Here is a 16,508-nt window from a genome sequence, read left to right on the forward strand (position 1 = left end):
ACTGAGCCTGTGCATCTCTAATAGTAATGTCAAACCTTTGCTAGGTCTGCCGGACAGTATAAACTGGGGTTAATAACATTAAGTGCTGACGTGCACGTGCTGCAACAGGGTATTCCAGTATTAAGAGACATTGCTGATCTGTTCGATTGCGAGATCATCGGAAAACTCCATGTCACAAATAACATGCGTCTTGATGAGAATGTTCCTACAGTGTATGCTCCCAGAAAGGTGCCTTTAGCCATGAAAGATAAAGTGATAACGGAAATAATTCATATGACAGCATTAGGTGTCATTGCTCCAGTGGTAGAAGCCACCCTGTGGGTCTCAGCAATGGTTGCTGCAGTTAAAAAGGATGGTCCAGTACTCATCTGTATTGACCCTGTGAGTCTGAATAAAGCTCTGATGAGACCGCATCACCCCCTCAGGACCATGGAGCAAGTCATAGCTGACATGCCAAATGCAAAGATATTCACCACTCTGGATGTGGGTTGGCAATTTACATTGGACAAGGAGTCAATCTTACTCACTACATTTATGTCACCTCTGGGCAGGCATGCCTTCCTCCGAATGCCCTATGACATCTGTACTGGCAGTGAAGTGTTTCAACGCAGCATGGAGCACCTCTTTGAGGGATACCCTTGTGAAATCATCATTGATGAAATCCTCATGTGAAGGAACATGATACACGCCTCCGCAAAGTCCTCCACAGGATTCGTGAAATGAACATGTGGTTAAACCCTAATAAGTGTTGTTTCAGAGTTACTTACGTACTATATGTTGGCCATCTTCTAACATCAGAGGGTGTCAAGCCAGAACTAGTCCAGACACAGGTCATTCAGCAAATGCCCAACCCCACAGACATGCTTAGTGTGCAGCGATTTCTAGGTATGACAAATTACCTTTCAAAATATCTGCATCACTATAGTGACATCACGACTCCGCTCCGCCAGCTTTTGCACAATGATGTTGAATTATTAGGATGTCATGCTGATGTTAATGCTCGTCTCAAGGTTATGATCACTTCAAGCCCGGTGCTCCAGTTCTTTGATGTACATGTTCCTTTGGTCAACTCTGCTGATGCTCCCCAACATGGTCTTGGTGCTGTCTGCTTGCAGTGCAACAACCCCATTAGTTATGCGTCCTGAGCCCTTGCAGACACATTATGATTGAAAAGGAACTGCTTGTTCTTGTCTTTGCCTGTCAAAGTTCCACACGTTCATCTTTGGACATCCACTGGTAGTTGAAATAGATCACCAACCACTGGTCACTATTCTCCGCAAACCTATGCACACTGCATTGGCACGTATTCAATAGTTCATGCTCAAACACCAATGGTACCATCTCGATGTGGTGTGCAAGTGTGGAAAAGACCTCCAAGTGTTAGGAACCCCTCCAGCCAGTACTTCAAAACCCGGAGTCTGCTCTGAAGTCAGGTGCTCACTGGAGCCCCTAGTGGTGGGGACAGACTTGGCCGCAGACAACAGAGGGTCGTGATATGAGCACTGACTGGGGAGAACCCAGCAATGAAGTGTAGAATAAAACAGCAGAGTGAAATCCAGGCAAGGGTAGAGGGCCGGCAGCAGACAACAAATCCAAAAACAAGCCGAGGTCAGAGGTCACAGGCAATACAACAGGGTCCAGAAACCAGCCAAGGGTATTACACGGGAGATCAGGTCTAGAAAAAACAATCAAGGAGCAGAAACAGGAACAGGGAGCCTAGCTACACTGGGAGCTATAACTGGCAGTGAGGCTCTGTTCTCACTGCCTTAAGTAGCGAGAGTAACCAATCAGGGCAGTGTGCAGCGAGACTCCTCCCAATACATATATTATCATCGAGAGTTGCCAACATACTCTATAGGAGAATATATACCAGGAAAACCAAAACTTGAAGTGAGGACATGAAGTGTAAATAAAGAGAGTTCTTTATTATCATAGTGTACTTTTACTGCGCGCATGCGCCCGGCTGTAGGACAGCTGGCCGGGCGCTGCGGCAGACAACAGAGGGAGGCGGAAGTGACGTCCCGGTCGCCATGGAGACGGCCGGGACGTCCGAGGCACTGGAAGTGAGTCTCGGCGGCCCGTCGGGGATCCGCGACTCCTAACACCAAGTAGCTGGTGCTTTATCATGTGCGATCAGTGGTTTGTAATTCTATATGCTCTTTATGAATTTTCATACCCGGCAGGCCCATCAGTGGCACCCCCGAATGGTAGGCCACTTTGCAACGGGCTAAGGATGCATTGTATTGTATGGCTGCTAACATTGAGCGGGTAGTCTCTGCTTGTGCCCCCTGCAATGCTCTATGGCCCCATCATGCCAAAGAACCGCTCACTCTCCATGAGGTACATGACATCCCTTGGTCTATCATTGCTGCAGATCTTTTTGTGTGGAGGGGGAAAGAGCACCTTGTGTCAGTGGACTCAGGACTCATAATCCGGTTGGTTCGAAATAGACTATCTTCCTAAACTGACGAGTGCCACAGTTCATTAACAAAATGAAAAGACACTTCTCTACCCATGGTATACCACGCAAGCTGACAACGCCATGCAGTTCATGAGTGGTGAGTTCCGGTCCTTCACCAATGAATGGGACATGTCATATGTCACTATCAGTCCACGCTATCACAATCTAGCAGAAAGGGCAGTTCATTGTGCAAAGCACCTGTTAGACAAATGCTACAGAGATGGTTCAGACGTATTCATGGCACTCCTTAATTTGAGAGGGTGGGGTACAGTAGAACGGCACTGGAAATGCTGACATAATTTAAAACAACGTGACAATATCGATTACTATAAGACCTATCATTATAAAATCACGACTTACCATATAAAACACATCAAGTTTGTCCGAAATATTAAATCACCATCCTGTGTAAAATCCGAATGGCACAAGCATCGACAGTACAAATTGACGTAATTTACAATGGGCACAGTGAAAATGGCACATTTAAAGTGGCAATACTCTGACCCTACGCCTGTATTCCACTATACAGGAGTGGAATCCTCCTGTTGGAGGATCCTTGCACAGTCGGAACTGTCGGGACTGTGCAAGTATCCTCCAACAGACCCAACAGTTACGTGGTGCAATCTGATGGTGCTTTTTAGAGTGCAACAGGAGTCACCTCTTAGACGTGTGTGAGCCAACACCCCCATCCCACAGAATACCGCCTGAGGGTGTCAGAACATCTATCAATGTGGACAATGGATCCTCTGAAGCAGCATATATTGCAGCACAGTACTATACCCCTGACCAACAGTAAGCCCTGTTCAACACAGGACACATCACTACCTCTTTTCTGCATCACGAGATCTGGTAGAATCTCCCGGACTAGTACAAAATTCCAGGACTTTGTTATGTAACTTTCAGTATTATCAGTTCATGTGTGTTTTCACTTGCACACTGTTCCCACACCTGTCACACTGTCTCACACCCTGGAGTACCCAGCGCCGCATCATGGAAGGGGTTAACGCCAGTGAATGTATAAATAAAAATTTAATTAATAAATGTAGATGATAAGGCTTTGTTTACGTTACAGCGCTGGTGGTTAACCGGCGTGCAGCAGTGAAAGGGTTAACTCACAGCGCTCGGCACCGGGAGTGTAAAACCGCATGATGAGTGATGAATGTATATAATGTAAACGTGAAATGTGTATTTAAAGTGTAAATGTATATAAACTAAACAGTACTTACCTGTCCCTAGTGGTCCAGCGGCTTCAGTAGCTTCCGGAAGGACTTCCACACTAGCCTCCTGGATGAAAGTAGATACAGGAAGTGAAGTGAGTCCTGGGAGACCCAGGAAGCTAAGCCGCATGCTGGAGCTCAATGGGCAGGGACTGCTGCCCCGGAATCTGGCAGCTTTCCCATAGTATAATAATGTACAGGGAAAGCATATAAAAATTACCAATGTAGAAAGAAAGACGGTGCAAATGAATAAAAAAAATAAAAAAAAATGGACAGACAACAGATAATGTTTATAACTCTTTTGTGATAAGATAGCTGGAGACCAATGCACAGATCTGGAATGTCAATCAAGGTAATAAAAGGATTGTTCTTACCCTAGAATTCCCTAGTATGCAAATGCCGGCAGTCAACATTTAAAAATCCTTCTTCTTCACATCCATTATATATTGCACTCTCTGCTAATTGTTTCTATGGGTAGAAACAATTAGCAGAGAGTGCAAATATTCATACTAAACCCATATACCCCATTGGTGTCCCACAATAAAAGGAAGTTCAAGCACATCCGGAGTTTTAATTCACATTTATCACCAATTCACTATATTTCGCATATTTTAATTAAGGATTTTAAACAAATATTAATAAAAGTTATATTTTAGTATTCATGATGCCATATTATAGAGTGATAAGTAATCTGGGATTTCTAGTGCACCGTACAAATAACTTTTAGTCCTCTCTTTCGAATTATAGTATAGCATGTAACCAGGTCTGACACGCGGAAGTGAGTCACTGACCCGCAAAGGAACAGGGAATGATGTGGTTCAAAATAGCTTCCTCCAATGCGTTTAAACCCAAGTATGGACTTTCTCAAGGATATTGTAAACAGAGAGTGAAGGGTGTGAAATAGATCATCCTTCCTTCTGATTGGATAAAATCTTTATTAAAGAAATACGGATATTGTTAAAATATAAATGTATAAAACAAAAAGAATAAAGGTAAAAATTAAATGGTTAAAAATTAACCTAAATCAAAGTCATTATTCAAGCCATGAGGCATAAGAGTTTTCATCATATATATCCATTTGGTTTCCAGACGTGAGATGTTTTCCAAGTAATTACCACCTCTCCAAAATTTCCTAACATGTTGTATGCCTATAAATTTTTATTATTTCGGATTACATTGTGGACTATTAATAAAATGATTTGGAATACTGTGAGTTTTAAGTCCTTTTTTGATGTTATACAGATGTTCCACAATTCTTATCTTCAGAGTACGTTTCCTCCTGCCTATATATTGGAGGCCACAAGTGCACTCCAGAATGTAGATAACTCTTTCATGTATTGCAACTAATAGCTTATTTAATATAAAATGTTTTTCCATTGGACGTAGAATGAAATTGAGTAATGGCTTTAGTATGGATTAAGTTGCAACTTCTACATGCCTTGCAATTCAGACAGTAATGGAATCCATGTGACTTTATTCTGTTTGATTCTGTCATGGAGAGTGGATTAAAGTTGTTTGTAAGTATGTTACATAGAGTTTTTGCTTTTTTATAAATACATTTCAGTTTATCAGACAGAAATTCCTTTACATCCTCATCTAATTTTAAAATATGCCAATAATTTTGGATAATGTCTTCCACAGCCTTGGTTTTACTATTAAATTGAGTTATGAATGAAACTTCAGGAACAGCTGGTATATGGTCATTTTTGTTCTTATTATATGTGAGAACAGTTGTTCTTTCCAATTGTATCACATTCTCTAATGCTGAATCCACTGATATTTTATCATAGTTCCTTTCTAGGAACTTGAGTCTCAAAAGTTCACTTTGTGTTTCAAATATATCTTTATTGGTACAGTTTCTTCTTAATCTTCTAAATTGTCCTGATGGTATATTACGTATCCAACTTTTATGATCGTTACTGGAGGCTAACAGATAATTATTGGTGTCAACCTCCTTTGTATCATTTTTGGTTTTAACAAAGTTGTCTTCAATATAGATGGTAAGATCCCAAAAAATTACTTGATGGGTACTGACCTCAGCTAAAAATTCCGTATTAAGTGTTTTACTATTGATGTATTTGAGTAATTGCTGGAGATCTTTATTGCTTCCATCTCACACAAAGAAAATATATTCTATGTACCACCACCATTCTATAAGATTCTAAGCAAAGGGATTGTTAGTCCATATAGAATCATCTTCCCATTTTGCCACAAACAAATTGGCATACCTTGGGGCAAAATGAGTCCCCATAGCTGCACCTGACATTTGATTGTAAAATGTGCCATTATGCCAAAAATAATTATGTTGAAGTATATATTCAATGGCGCTCATAATATAATTGATTTGTTCATTCTTCAAATCCGTATTATTACATAAGTAATAGTAAACATGACTGATACAAGTGTAAAGAGATTTAACATCACATGTACCCAGAATGTAAGTATCATTCCATTCCATGTTACTCAAAATTTGGAGAATTGATGTAGTGTCTTGCAAAAAACTTCTCTGTTGAAAAACCAATCTTTGTAAATAAAAATCCACATAACCTGAAAGATATGATGTAATGGAATCAATTCCCGATACAATCGGTCGGCCTGGGGGATTGTATATGTCTTTATGAATCTTCGGAAAATGATAAATCACTGGAACCTTTGGATTTTCAATATGAAGGTAGTTAATTTTTTTCTTTGAAAGAATACCAATAATGAAACCTTCTTCAAATAGATCATACACTTCATTCTGATATCGGATTGTAGGATCTTTAGGCAATTGTTGATAAGTGCCTATGTCCGCTAGCAGTTCCAGTTCTTCCGTGTATTTTACCTTATCCATAATAATAATTCCACCTCCTTTATCGGCCGGTTTGATAATGATGTCCTTTTCTTCCTTCAGTTGTTTCATAGCTAACAGCTCTTCCTTAGACATATTCTGTTTCATTTTCAATTTTTTCTGGAAGATTTTCTAGATCTTTTTCCACTAATCGTTGAAATGTTTCAACTAAAGAGCCTTTCGTGAACCTCGGGAAAAAATTGCTTTGTGATCTAAAGTTGGTATGTTCATAATAGTCAGTGCTTTCCCCTAGTTCTGTTTTCAGCCAGGGGGGAGAGCCAGACCTCGGAACAGGGTCCCTGGAAGTGGTTTTAGGCGGGAGATTTAAATGATAAATCTCTCACGGCAGGCAATCTGGCACCAAGGAGGAGAGTGGGCTGATCACCCTATCCCTGGCAGTTTATGGACAGGGGAGAAGTACAGTGCCATTAGCTTCAATGTTAAAAGGTGTCAACCACTCTGAGCTGATTAACGTGCCTGCTGCAAACCATTTTGGTTAAAGCGGCAGGAGGCTGGATTACCTCCTGTCAAGTTATTCTCCAAAACTGTATAAAAAGAGACCTGTTCTACTCTGAACTGTATTATACCTTCTGAACTTTCTGGATATGATTAGTAGCTCAAACTATTGTAACTCTTGTTTTCAGGACTTCCTGAGCTCATAAACATTATTGCTTAAGGAACCCGCTTTGACGCCTGCTTTTCTGCTATAATTCCTGTGGCCTGCAGATTAGACCAAATCTAATCCATTAGCTGGCTGTTCTGAGGTTGGGACCCAATATTCCAGTACCAACGCTTTGCCCGCTACCTGCAGCTCTGGACAGTGTAATAGGCCAGAGGGAACGATCCACAGTAACCCTCATCTGAAGGCAAGAGGTCAGAGGTACCAGTCCAGGTGTACCAGCAATAGGGTACACTAGCAGCGAGAGTTAGCCAGTAGGATGCAGTTCTAGGTGCCGCTAAGGAGCCTAGTGGTGGCAGCAGTATAAGCCCCTCCTACTGCGGTTAGAGAATGCATTTGGGGTAAAGAAAAGGGGACAGTGGCATGCAAGCCCAAGTGGTTCAGAGCAACACAACAGACAGGGTGGCATAGGTGGTTCATCCTGTCACAAATATGTTTTCATTTAAAATAAAAATTATAAGCCATTGAGTGTCTTAGATACACAGAATTATTTTTTCTTTTCTTAATCTTTTGAAGCATAATTATGTGTAAGTGCAACCCCTTGATTTTGTAAATTGTATGACCATAATAAATGAAGTACAAATACCTAAAAGGGGTGAATGACTTTGCTCTGTGCGGTGTGGTTTATATAGACAAGCAGAATGTCATCATATTCAGTCGCCACAGTTAAAATGTCAACATTGTGGCTGTCAACAGTTTGTAAGGTCGACCGCCACAATGTTGACAGAAAGCATTAAGTGTAAAGCAGAAATGGCACTGCCACCGGCACTAATGCCAGCCTTCTCTACATTATAAATAAAAATAAAATGGAAATAAATAACCACACCGGCACTACATTAAAAATAGATAACAAAAACACACCAGCATTATATTAACAATAAATAAATACATTCTAAAAACCAATGTGCTGCCTTCTCCCCCAAACAGCTTCACCAACCCTAGTGCTGCCAGCCTAGGCTGATACTAGCAAAATCAGGGGACCAAAACGCATGGGGTCCCCCTAATTGTACTAGTACTAGCCCTATGCTTTGCAAGCTGCAGCTGATGGCATGATAGCAGGGGAACCTCCAGTGTGGGTTCCCCCAGCGATGATGACAAACCAGCCCAAGGCTGGTCAGCACTTTTGATGGATTCCCAAGGGGGATGGGGTCCGTATCTCGGGTAGGAGTCCCCAGTCCCATGCTGAAACATTAGGGTTCTTCCTCCACCCCTGGACGGTGGTTGTGGGGTAATAAAAAAAATTACAAAATTATCAGTAATAATACAGCATTTTGTCCCTGGTGCATTACAGCATACCAATGCTGAGGCATGCTGGTGCTTGTAGTGCTACAAACACCAGCATACCCATGACTGTCAGGGGATGCTGGCACTTGGGGAACCAAAAGTGCCAGCATGCCCTGGCACCCAGGGCCCACTGGGACCTGTAGTGCACTAAGACAAAATATAAATCGAGAAAAAAACATACTCCCGCTTTAAAAATAACTTTATTTGAAATAAATAAAAAGAACCTCTGAAGTATCAAGGGTATTCATCTGTAATCCATCCAAGTATCCAAGTAAGCAAAATATATCCAAAGTGTGGGAAGAGCCCTAGTGCTTTCAGCACGGACCTAGGTACGTCTAGGGGAGAGCGCATTTTTTTCTGCCTAGGAAATCCAGCCCCGTGCTGACCAGCCTGGGGCTGGTTTGTCATTATGGCCTACACTGTGGTTCCCTCTGGTATTGTGCAAAAGGCTAGTGCTGGTACTAATAAAATTTGGGAGGGGGTATGCAGTTTTTTTTTATTTAATTATTTTTAATGTAGTGCCACCTATTTAGTGACATTTTAGAAGGCCGGCATTATTAGTGCCGGTGGCTGCGTCATTGCTGCTTTAAATTTAATGCTTTCTGTCAACATTGTGACTGTCGATAATACAACCTGTTGACATTTTAACTGTGGCGACATAATGAACATGTCGACTTTCTGATTATTGAAAGTATGATGTCAACATTCTGAATGTCGACATTTTCATTGTCTCCATTCCGACTACATCCAGATCATGTAATTGTCAAACATACATATCACACCTAGCAAAAGGTAGTAACGAGGTGGAATTCTACACTTTAAATGCTTCAGTGAATTTCTCAAACCTTTTCGGTTGTGGGTGGTGATTTTATAAATTTTTCTAAATTTTTAATTAAATTCAGATCAAAACAGTTGTAGATTTTTGACGAAAACCAAAACACGAAGATGGCTTTAGAACCAAAACCCAAACCAAAACACTGGGTCTGCGCACATCTCTAATAATAAACACTTACTCCAATACTTACTATACTCAAAAATATTCTCCAACACTTGATTAGCCTATCACTGCTCAAACCATATTGAAGGTTTCTTTAAAATTGCTTTTTTGCTGCTAATTGCACCTCTTCTTTATACTGTTGACTATGTTGTGGGAAGGCTGATCTATAGCACATCTTTTGTCTTTGTTCAAAGGTTCAACCTCTCTGGCACGCCATATTTCCTCACCTTTCTAGATTTAAGTTCTACTGCCCCCCTCCCCCCCAGACCCTACAATTGTTCTCCTGCAGAATCCTCCACGCAGCTGTCTTAAAGACTTGAAGCAGTGCTCGAAGTGCTGCAGTCGGGGTTGGTATAACATACCAGCACCTCTTTCCCCCCCTTCATTTTAAGCTTCACACATGCTCTGCTATTCTTGCAGAGCATGTGTGCATAAGACTTGCCACCTTTATGTATTATATGATCTGTTCCCCCCTCGCACTCCCTCACATCCGAGGTGTGTCTTTATCCATCTCCTGCTTGTCCTCCCTATGTGTGTCTGTTTTATGCAGCTTCCTTATATATTTCTATTTGTAAACAATAGTACTGTAAACTCGCTACGAAGCTGCATTGTACCCCCTTATTTTTTTACTTTTTCCCCCTACCTTGGTCGCCTCATATCCTGATGTACCCTCCCCTTTAAAATCTAATAGAAATCACTGACTAAAAATACATCCAATTTTCTTTTTGCTATAAATGTAATTTTGGCTTGAAAAGGGTTTTCTCACTTATTACTAGAAATGGTCACTGGCCCCCGTGTTTTGATTTTGGTTTTGGATCTGGATTACCTTTATGTTTTTGTTTTGGTTTTGGCAAAACTGCCCTTGCGTGTTTTGGTTTTGGTTTTGTTTGGTTTTGTTTTGCTATTTTTGTAAAAAATAGCATTTTTTTGGTCTAAAATAACCTAATTTAGTGCTCCACCAGTTTCTTGGATAAGTGACGTAATTCTAAAGCTAATAAATTATGAAAAAAACAGTTTAATCCCTGGTAGGCCATGCTTAATTCTGCACACAAACCTGATTGTCTTCCTCTCCATCTATGCCTATTGTCAATGCGGCCATCATCTTTGGGTGTATATTACACCCTACACTTATAGTTACATAAAAAAAAACAGCCTGCATTGACTGTCCGTTAAATAGAAATGGACAAAGGCAGTTTGGCATCTGTCTGCATCAGACTCCCTCTCCACTAGTAGTAAAATAGAAAACTATTCAGCCGTTATAGACTGTAGAATATAAAATGAAATGGACAAAGGTAGTTTGGTGGCTGTCTATGCCACCCTCCACTTGTAGTTAAATAGAAAAAAAGCAGCCTGCATAGACTGAACAATATAAAAATAAATGGACCAAGGTAGTTTGGTGGCTGTCTATGCCCCCCCTCCCCTCCACTTGTAGTTAAATAGAAAAAAAGCAGCCTGCATAGACTGAACAATATAAAAATAAATGGATAAAGGCAGTTTGGTATCTGTCTGCATCAGACCCCCTCTCCACTAGGAGTAAAATAGAAAACTATTCAGCCATTATAGACTGGAATATAGATAGAAATTGAGAAAGGCAATTTGGTATCTGTCTGCATCATCCTCATCAACATCCTCATTAGTGCCCTCGTCGCCTACACAAATCTCCCCCTCATCCTCTTCTAATTCCAAAGTGGCATCCTCAATTGGTGTTTCACCGGCTACACTCGGGTTGTTCAGGTACACATCAACAGAAATGCTGAAAGGGCCCTTCTTTATGGGTACACTGTCAGAATGCTCACGATAAAACATACCACTGGTGGATGGACTCTCCACAGGGATTGGTGTCATTTCTGATTCTGAGCATTTACCGTATTTCCCCATGTATAAGACGCACCTTTTTCCCCAAAATTTGGGGTCTAAAACATGGGTGCATCTTATACAGGGGTAGCGGGGATGCAGGGAGGGGGGGCAGCATTATTGTGACAGCGGGGGGATCGAGGGGGAGCGGGGCAGCATTAGAGTGACAGCGGGGGGATTGAGGGAATGCGGGGCAGCATTAGAGTGACAGCGGGGGGATTGAGGGGGAGCGGGGCAGCATTATAGTGACAGCAGGGTGATCGAAAGGGAGCAGGGCTGCATTACAGTCACGGCAGGGTAATTGAGGGGGAGCAGGGCTGTATTACAGTCACGGCAGGGTGATCGAGGGGGAGCAGGGCTGCATTACAGTCACAGCAGGGTGATCGAGGGGGAGCAGGTCTGCATTACAGTCACGGCAGGGTGATCGAGGGGGAGCGGGGCTGCATTACAGTCACGGCAGGTGATCGAGGGGAAGCGGGGCAGCATTAGAGTGACAGCGGGGGGATCGAGGGGGAGCAGGGCAGCATTAGAGTGACAGCGGGGGGATTGAGGGGGAGCGGGGCAGCATTATAGTGACAGCAGGGTGATCGAGGGGGAGCGGGGCTGCATTACAGTCACGGCAGGGTGATTGAGAGGGAGCAGGGCTGCATTACAGTCATGGCAGGGTGATCGAAGGGGAGCGGGGCTGCATTACAGTCACGGCAGGTAATCGAGGGGAAGCGGGGCAGCATTACAGTCAGAGCAGGGTGATCGAGGGGGAGCAGGGCTGCATTACAGTCACGGCAGGGTGATCGAGGGGGAGCAGGGCTGCATTACAGTCACGGCAGGGTGATCGAGGGGGAGCGGGGCTGCATTACAGTCACAGCAGGGTGATCGAGGGGGAGCGGGGCTGCATTACAGTCACGGCAGGTGATCGAGGGGAAGCGGGGCAGCATTACAGTCACAGCAGGGTGATCGAGGGGGAGCAGGGCTGCATTAGAGTGACAGCGGAGGGATCGAGGGGGAGCAGGGCTGCATTAGAGTGACAGCAGGGGGCTTGAGGGGAAGCATTAAAGTGACAGTGGGGGGATTGAGGGGAAGCGGGGCAGCATTAGAGTGACAGCAGGGGGATCCAGGAGGAGGCGGACAGAGGCACAGTGGCAGCGGGGGGGGCGATTGCAGGGAGAGTGTGCTGCCCGGCTGCTCTGATCACAATCAGAGCAGCCGGCCATTACACTCTCCCTGCCATTTTTGACAGCTACCGTAATATTTTTTTTAAAAAAATTTTGGGGCCAAAATTAAGGTGCATCTTATACATGGGAGCACCTTATACATGGGGAAATACGGTACTTTCCTCTAATGCCTTACTGTTTTCTTGCAGCTCGGCTTTCACGCGTAACAGCAGTTGTGCACCACTTTTGGACTGCAAATTACTTGGGGGTAAATGTATCAAAGTGCGATTTTGCAAAACCAGCGATTTTCTCGGGAGAGTTGAAACTCGCAGATGTATGAAGCTGAGTTCTGCTTCTGTCAAAATCGCTATTTGCAAAATCGCCGACTGTTTGCCACTGCAGCTATACAGCTCTCAAATGTATGAAGCTGCGAGTTAGCAAACTCAGGAGAGTTTGCTTCAAAACACGCCAGATACATAAATAGAGCTTACGCAAGTAGCGTAGTTCATTGCGCATGCGCTACGCTACTTGCGTAAGCTCTATTTACAGTATTAGGTGATTCCCCCAATAGCGTGGGAAAATCACATAATACAGTACATAGAACTTGCACAATGAACGTAAGTTCATTGCGTACCAAACCTCCTACTAGGTAGGAGGTGTTTAGCTGCGGCTCCTGCTTTTTTTATTTTTCTGCAAGCAAGATTCAAGTGTCGTTGGATGTACAAATATGGGGACCTCCTGGCCAAAGCAAAGAAGACTTCTAGCAACAAGGGGCCCCTTCTGGGCGAAGTCCTGAAGAGATTTTTCAAGCACAAACTTTTGGAGGGTACAAATAATTTGGGACTGGGGCAAGCCTGGACAATTGGAACTATAATTTATTTTTGACATTGGTCAAGCCGGACAATTGGATGGTATAATTAATGTAGGACTGGGGCAAGCAAGGAGAGTTTGGACCAGAAAGAAGACATCTTTGGTGAGTTTTTTGGGTGTTATTATTTTTAATAAATACATGTGGTGTAAATGAGGGTGGTTAGTGTGTTTATTGTGGGATTTTTATTTTTAATAAATGTATGTGGTATTTATCAGGGTGTTGTGGTTTATTTAACATTTTTTTTGTGGAACTACAAGTCCCAGCAAGCCAGGGATGTCAGGGCATGTTGGCACTTGTGGTTCTCCAAGTGCCAACATGCCCTGGCTGCCGTGGGTATGCTGGTGCTTGTAGTTATACAAGCAGCAGCATGGCCACACTATGTTTGGCAACCTGGCTGGCTGGCACTTGTAGTTCGACAAAACAAAATGGCGTCCGTTTATTTTTTCACTATTTATCGCCGTTATTACCCTACTACCCACAGCCCAGGGGTAGTAGGAAGAGCCCTAGTGCTATCAGCACTGGGCTGGGGGTCTCTAGGATGGGGGCCCGCTTGTTTTTTTCAGCGGACCCCACTCCCTAGGGAATCCAGCCCAGTGCTGAACAGTCTAGGGTTGGTTATTCATTATGACAGGGGTACCCCTGCTGCGTATCCCCCTGCTATAGTGCCGCCAACCCTGGCTGGTTTGCTTAGTGCTGGTAAAGTGAAAATCAGGGGGGACCCCACGCAAAATTTTTCCCCAATTTTCACGGGACCAGCACTAGTCAGGCAGCACTAGAGTTAAGCAGGAATAGAGGGGGGACCCCACGTGCTTTTTTTTTTTTTTACTTTTATTTGTTCTTTAACATTTTGACAGCTGCCGGAGCTCCGGCAGCTGGCAAAAATGTATGACAGGCAGTGTAACAGTGATGTGTTTGACAACACGCTGCTACAACACAGGAGAGTTAGCTAAAAATGGGAGTGTTTAGATTGCAGCAAATCGCCAGAGATGACCAGCGATTTTGAAGATCTGGGTCAAAATCGCACCTCGATACATTTTAACACGCTGGCAAAATCGCACTTTAATACATTTACCCCTTGGTCTTGCTTGGTCACGAGTGACCGTACAAGAAGAAGGCTCAGTAACATTTTTTGATCTGGCACTAAAGGCGAAAGGCGAAGGCCTCATTCTTTTTCTGCCACTGCGTGTGTAGTATGGCATGTTGGCAATTTTATTTTTCTCGCCATTTAACTTTTCATGAGTTACAGCTCTTTTTCTCTTTAACACAGTTACATTTTTTTTTAGCGTGTGTGTTTTTTTCCCTGACTTAAAAAGACTATGTACTTTTACATAGACTTTACCAGATGACGTACTGGGAACACTACCATCAGGACTGGGGCCAGCACCTGCTTGCTGATCCTGCTCATATGTGGACTGCTTTGAATCCATTTTAATGAGGCCAAAGCACTTGTAGTGCAAAATATTCAATAGATAGTGCTGCTAAATATGACTTTTTACAGCCAGAAAAATTATTATTTCACACTGGGGAATATAAGACACCCCAAAGCACTTGACGTGCAAAATATTCTATAGATACTCCTGCTAAATATGACTTTTTGCAGCCAGAAAACTTATTGTTTCACACTGGGGAATATGGGACACCCCAAAGCACTTGTAGTGCAAATTATTCTATAGATAGTGCTGCTATATATGACTTTTTGCAGCCAGATCTCTACTTATTACCTGCAGCAAATTGTGTCTGCTTAGATCTCTTAAGATGTAGGACAGCAGGAATGCATCTGACTCAAGTTAAAAATATAAGAGCAAAGTGCTGATTGTAAGAGGCACTGGCGCTGTGCATAATGAACTAGTTATAGCTGTATGGTATGATCTGTGGATTGATCCTCAAAATAATTCATGTTAATTACATATTTTTAGATTTGAAGACATATTTTGAGACTTAAGAAATTTTTAACTAACAACAACTGTGATTTTTTTTATCAAGACAAAGTATAGAAAATTACCACTACTTCTCAACAAATATAAAGGTTTATAAAGCATAAGGCTTCTGGACTATATGGATTATCTCACTATGGGAAACATACAATGATTGCTATCAACAGCTTTTCCTTGGAAGCAAATATATGGCCTAATGCCAAAATCGCATTATATCTATTTAATAAATTGTGAACACTATCTTATTTTATAAACAGCTCATTATCTATTTATTATAGTTTACTTAGTCTGGGTACACACTGGAGGTTTTTCAGCCAATCAACGGGTCAATCAGACGATATACGACCATTCAGTCAGATACTGCACTAGTGTGTATGCTTACACCATGAACGACAGTCGCTCCAAAGTGCCGATTGTCATAACATTTGGTTGGTCGTACTGTTTAATAATCTCGTTCCAATCACCTTCTGATCATGCAGTGTGTATGCACTCATGTTCACGATCTCCATAGAGTTTACAGAGTCATGCTTTTTTCAGACGATACCGGGAATGAACATGAATAGATGTAGAAAGTGCTGTACATGGAATAATTCTTTCTGAGACTAAAAATTTTGTTTCAGAGCCACAGCTAATGAAATTCGTTATGACATGTGGATAGCTATAACAATGTGGTTTTAATCAGTGTGACAGGAATAAATGATTTCATGCATATTGTACTGTCATTCTCTAAACGACTATAGGACCAGATAGAGAGCACAGATCTGAAGTTAAATTGTGTGTAGTGTGCACGCATGAATTGTCTGACCGATCGGACCATCAGTCATAGGTACAATCCGTGTAGATAACACGTCGGTCAGAGAATTCTCCAGTGTGTACCTAGCCTTATATAGCACCACCATATTATGCAGCAATGTACAGTGAATGATTCCATATTATTATTATTATTACTATTATTATTAACATTTATTTATATGGCACCGGAATATTCTCTAGCGCTTTATTGGGAACAAATACAGTAATTTATTGAGACTGAGTATTACAGACAGAGAGTTAAGAGGGCCCTGCTCACAAGCTTATGATCTATAGGACAATAAGAGTTTAATACATGAGGTTAAGTGCTACATATTGCATATTGGTCCAGCCTGATATCAAGAGCAAAAAGTGCTTAGTGGGCTATATGATGCAGTCACACAGCAATGTTCATCAGGGAAGTCCCTGCCCCAATAGAAA

Source organism: Mixophyes fleayi, chromosome 1 (assembly GCF_038048845.1).
Source record: "Mixophyes fleayi isolate aMixFle1 chromosome 1, aMixFle1.hap1, whole genome shotgun sequence".
Taxonomy (NCBI): Eukaryota; Metazoa; Chordata; class Amphibia; order Anura; family Limnodynastidae; genus Mixophyes; species Mixophyes fleayi.